The sequence below is a fragment of the Pteropus vampyrus genome, unplaced genomic scaffold (genome assembly GCF_000151845.1).
Source record: "Pteropus vampyrus isolate Shadow unplaced genomic scaffold, Pvam_2.0 Scaffold38, whole genome shotgun sequence".
Lineage (NCBI taxonomy): Eukaryota > Metazoa > Chordata > Mammalia > Chiroptera > Pteropodidae > Pteropus > Pteropus vampyrus.
The window spans coordinates 8,442,305-8,447,719 of record NW_011888819.1 but is presented as its reverse complement, the minus strand read 5'-3'; the positions used below and the strand labels follow the sequence as shown (position 1 = coordinate 8,447,719).

At 33.7% G+C, this 5,415-nt stretch overlaps 1 pseudogene; it reads left to right on the top strand.

Moving 5' to 3' along the window:
- The first annotated feature begins 575 nt into the window (after positions 1 to 575).
- On the top strand, positions 576 to 691 carry LOC111738470 (annotated as a pseudogene).
- Positions 692 to 5,415: the final 4,724 nt, after the last annotated feature.

The window sequence follows — 5,415 nt, the reverse complement described above, 5'->3', positions numbered from 1 at the left end:
TGATAAGAGCTCTCGGAACACCTTTTATTCTAATATTTGGTCTTTAACCCCGGTTCCTGACGCAAGGCTTCTGAAATTATTATACTTTTTTGGGTGATAGGATTGTCTTTTGTTCTAATGATGTGACTTTGGTTGGACTCCTACATGGCTCTCAGATGGGGGTTAGTCACTAGAAATATCAAGCCATGATTAGAAGCTTAGAATTTTTAGCCAGGCTTTCTATTCTCTTGAGTACGGAAAAGGGCTAAAAATGGAGTTAATGATAATCATGCTTACATGATGAAGCCTCCACAAAAATCACCAAAGTGTGAGGTTTGGGGAGATCCAGGTTGATGAACACTCCCGAATACCAGGAGGGTGACACACTCCAATTCCTCAGGGACAGAGGCCCCTGAGCTCGAAAAACTCCCAGAACTTGTCCTATGTATCTCCTCATTTAGCCATTCATCTGTATTCTTTATGATTTCCTTTAATAAACAGATAAATAGGACGTGGTTCCATAGTGTAGCAGTTAGCACGTCTGCTTTACACGCAGAAGATCCTGGGTTTGTGCCCCACTGGAGCCACGGTCCATGGTCTATGGCCATGCCACACTGAACAAGCCCAATGTCTGATCTTGGAAGCTAAGCAGGGTCGGGCCTGGTTAGTACTTGGATGGGAGACCACCTAGGACGACCAGGTGCTGTAGGCGTAAATAATAATAAATAATATAAAATAATAATAATAAACAAGTAAATAAATGTAAGTGTTTCTCTGAGTTTTGTGAGCAGCCCTAGCAACTTAATCAAACCTGAGGAGGGAGTGGTGGGAACCTCAGATTTATAGCCAATTGGTCAGAAGCACAGGTGATAATCTGAACTTGAACTGGCATTTCAAGTGGGTGGGAGCAGTCTTGATGGACTGAGTCCTTAACCTGTGGGATCTGATGCTATCTCTAGGTCGATAGTGTCAGAATTGAGTTAACCTGAAGGACACCCAGCTGGTGTCACAGGGAGTTGCTTGGTGGAGTCAAACTCTCATACCTCCAATATCAGAAGTACTGTGAATGTGATAGTAGTATGAGAATAAAGAAACATAGGAGGAAGGCTGGGTTTTACCCAAAAATGTGTGGTTAACACAATCAGTTGACTTTAAGTAAAAGAGGTTAATCTCCACAATATGAGTAAGCTTCATCCAACCAGTTAAAGGCCTTAAGAACAAGAAATGAGGTTTCCCAGAGAAGAAAACATTCTACCTCAAGACTGTACCACTGATTCCTGCATGAATTTCCAGGCTGCTGACCTGCCCTACAGATTTTAAACTTGCCAGCCTCTATGTGAGCCAATTCCTTAAATTAAATTGCTGTATATATCCATGTTTACATCCATATGCATATTTATATCCAAGTCTAAATTTATCTAAATCTATATCTTCATATCTTATTGGTTCTGTTTCTCTGGAGGACGTTGACTGGTACAGACTTGGGTGTCAAGAATTGGAGTGCTGCTATAACAAATACTTAAATTACATAAATGATATGAAATTTGTTGTTAGATAATGGATAAAGGCTGGAAGTTTTGAGGTGCATAATAAAAAGACTCAATTGCCTTGAAGAGACTATTGATAGAAATATGGATGTTAAAGGCCATCCTGGTGAGAGCTCAGAACTCAGAAAGAAGTGAGAACAGTTGTAGAAAAAGCTTCAAGTCTTCAAGAATACATATATCATCAAGGACAGAATGTTGGTAGAAATATAAATGTTAAAGTTGCTTCTGGTAAGACTTCACATGGAAATGAGAAGCATGTTAATAGATATTGAAGGAAAGTGACCCTTGTTAATAAGTAGCAGAAAAAAATTACTAAATTGTGTTCTAGTGTTGAATGGAAAGTAGAACTTGTAAGTGTTCAGCCTGGATGTTTAGTGGAGATTTCTGAACAAAGTATGGATGATGTGACTTTGTTTCCCCTTGTTGTTTATAGTAAAATATAAGAGGAAAGAGAGAAATTGAGGAAGAAACAGTCAAGTAAAAAGGAACAAGAACTTCATGATTTGGAAAATTCTCAATTTAAAATGTTATATTGAAAAACAACATAAAACAGAAAACTGCTAGTTTGAACTGAAAGCAACAGAAATAGAATAAAATGAAAGAAAGTTGTTGGACTTCTGGGGTTCTATAAGCAGAAAATGAGATGATAGAGTTACTTGGCTGTGAACATGCATTATTCTTAAAAAAAAAGAGAAGGATGACTCAAAGAAGATGAGATTTTAGATTTAGAATTAACACTAGCAAAAGGCTAAGATTTTGAGGGATGAGTGAATGTAATTTGCCTGTGGGACAGACATGAATTCTGGGGAGGACGCCGAGAGTGAATTGTACTGGGTTAAATAGTGTTCCTACATATTTAATAGGGTCTCTCAAAATTTATGTCCACCTGAAACTGCAGAATGTGTACGTTTTTGGAAATAGGGTCTTTGCAGTAGTAATTACTTAAGATGAGGCCATGCTGAATTAGAATGGGCCCTAAATTCAACTAATCGGAGACCTTATAAGAAGGAGAAGCTTTGGAAACACACAGACAAGAAAGAAAGCCACGTGAGGATAAAGGTAGACTGAAATGACTCATAAGCTATGGATGCCAAGGATTGCAGGAAACCAGCAGAAGAAAGAAGAGAGGCATGAGACAGATTCTCCATCTGGGCCTCCACAGGGAACCATCACTACAGACATATCGATTTCAACTTCTGGCCTCTTGAACTATGAGAGAGTAGATTTTTGTTGTTTTAAGCATCCTAGTTGGTGGTATTTTGTTGCAACAGCATAGGAAACTAATGGATCATGTAATAAAATTTAGTTTAAGATCATGATCAATAAATTTATGATATGTTGTTTTCTCAGATAAAAGAAGGTAAAATTAAATTTCTTATACTTGCTAATTCATGTACCTCAAGAATAATAGAATACATGAAAAAAATTAATATTCTTGGTTTTGTGCGTTTAATGAAGAAATATGATGTTTTAAATAATAAAACAGTGGTAAGTGACCATGCCAACTTATTGCATTTTGATGAAAGATCTGTTTATTTTAAATAGAAATAATTCAACATGTCTTTAACCATTATTTTCCTGTAAACTGATCTGTAAATTTCCTGTAAATTGATCCTATAATCAATCTTTTAATATGTATTTCTTTTATTAAATCTATAAAATCTAAATATATTTGTAGAAATAAGGCTTAGAGCTTAGCAATTTGCTGGAGGCACGGATGTCAAATGGAATACTATTTAAATGAATTATCATGGGAAATTTAAACTGTATTAAAAAACAGAAATTAAGTTTGGCAATAAACTAATCATTAATTAGAGCAGCTATTATACTAGTAATAGAAAAGTTACTGATATCAGAATGTAATACATTCAATAGAATGTAAAGTCCCATTAGTATTTTGAGAACTAAAGAAGCACTGAGGTCGTGTTTTCTATTAAAATGAATAAAACTTATTAAAAATATAATTCAAAAATATTTTGCATTTGTCTCTGGGTAAGAAAAAAAAGACTCATTTCATTATCAAATTTTCTTTTTATCTTTTCCAATTACCCTGAAGCATTAACGAAATGCATCTTCCTGCTTTTAATTAAAGTTACACATGATCAGCTTTAACTGGTAAGCAAAAATAAACCTTTATAACTTTTATGTTATTTAGTGTCTACAAATATTCAAAGTCTCTAAAATATTTTGTTGATAAGAAACTATAAAAATAAATTAGAACAATATATAAAGTGATCTATAATCATTTTTTCTAAATGTAGATGTAGGAACTAAATTTAACTTGCCATAATTTTACCGAGTATAGTAATTTAATATTTTAAATTTTTGATGTATCTTTTTCTAAAAGAAGTGTCTTATTTCGACTTTAAACATTAATTTTATGTTGTAGTTTTTTTTTTCTTAAGATGCAGAGTTTGCCTTTATTTTCCCTATTAAGAAAAGACTAACTTATTAACCACTTATTATATATTGGGCACTCTATTATATCCAGATAAATTAATATAAAACTTTCCTCGAAAGATGAATATAAAAGATAAGTCATGTCTGTGCTATATTATTGAGATAAATAAAAGTATAGTAGAATGTATTGGAAGTTAAGAAGAGTTAAAATGTACCAGGTGAATCAGAGATGTTTACATAAGCAGACACTGAAATTAAAATATTTGAGATCAGAAGCATGGAACTCAAGTGTTGACTACTGCCATAATCTAAATAAGAGATGATGGTGGTTTTGATCACAGAAGGTGATGAAAACTACTTTGATGTATTATGTATTCTGTGGGTTGAATTAACAGAAAATGCTGATAAAACACATATGGATTTGAGTAAAAGAGAATCAACGATGACTCTTTTCTTTTTTTTCTTTTGGCTCTAAAATATGTTGTCTTTTACTAAAATTGAAAAGATTTTGAGTGAAATGTGTTTTAAAAGAATCAGAAATTTCTTTTGTAAATATTAAGCTTGAAATGTTTATTAGTCATGTAAGTTGAGACAGCGAGTAGGCAGTAGTTTTATGTGTTCGAATCCATGGGAAATTTAAATTTGGGAGTCATCAGTCTTTAAATAATATTTAAAGCCATGGGATTAAATGAGATCACCAAGGGAGCTATTCTAGATAAGAATATCCCTACCTGGGTAATATTGATATAGCAGGCAGGATAATTATTTTTTTGGATGGCTGTCCTGTGCTTTGTAAGATGTTTACCAGCATCCCTGGCCTCTACTCAATATGTCAGCAGCAACTGCTAGTTAAGGCAAACTAAAATGTCACCAGATATTGCCAAATGTCCCTGGGAGCACAATTATCTCCAATTAAAAAAAATCACTGCTCTCGATTAAAAAAGAGAAAAAGAAAGAAAAATACAGAGCTAACTTTTTGTATGCTCTAATGTTTAGAGGTTATATAGAACTGGAGAAACCATCAAAGTATCGGCAGAGTGTCCACAGAAGGAAACAAAATGCCATGCAAGAACAGTGTTCTGATAGCCAAGTAAAGAATTTGCCATAAGAAGGAGAAATAAAATGTGTCTAAAGCTGTGGTTTGGTTAAATAATAGCTGAGATAAGTCTTGACCATTGTTTTAATAACAGAAATAGAATAAAATGAAAGAGAAGACTGGAAATCTTATCAAGAACACTTTGGTGTAATAATATGGGAATATGGATATTTATAGTATACCAAATTACACCCCACAAATTACATGAAAATTGTAGAATCAAAAAAAAGTAAATTGCAATGGAGAGATCGGACACAGTTAAATCCATCAGTTAATCTTGGAATCATTTAAAATGGAGCAAGTGGATTGCATGTTCCCATGATCTGATGAAATGTGAAGTATACATTGTCGCATACAAAGTATTGTATAATATTCTAGCTATAAAGTTGAACC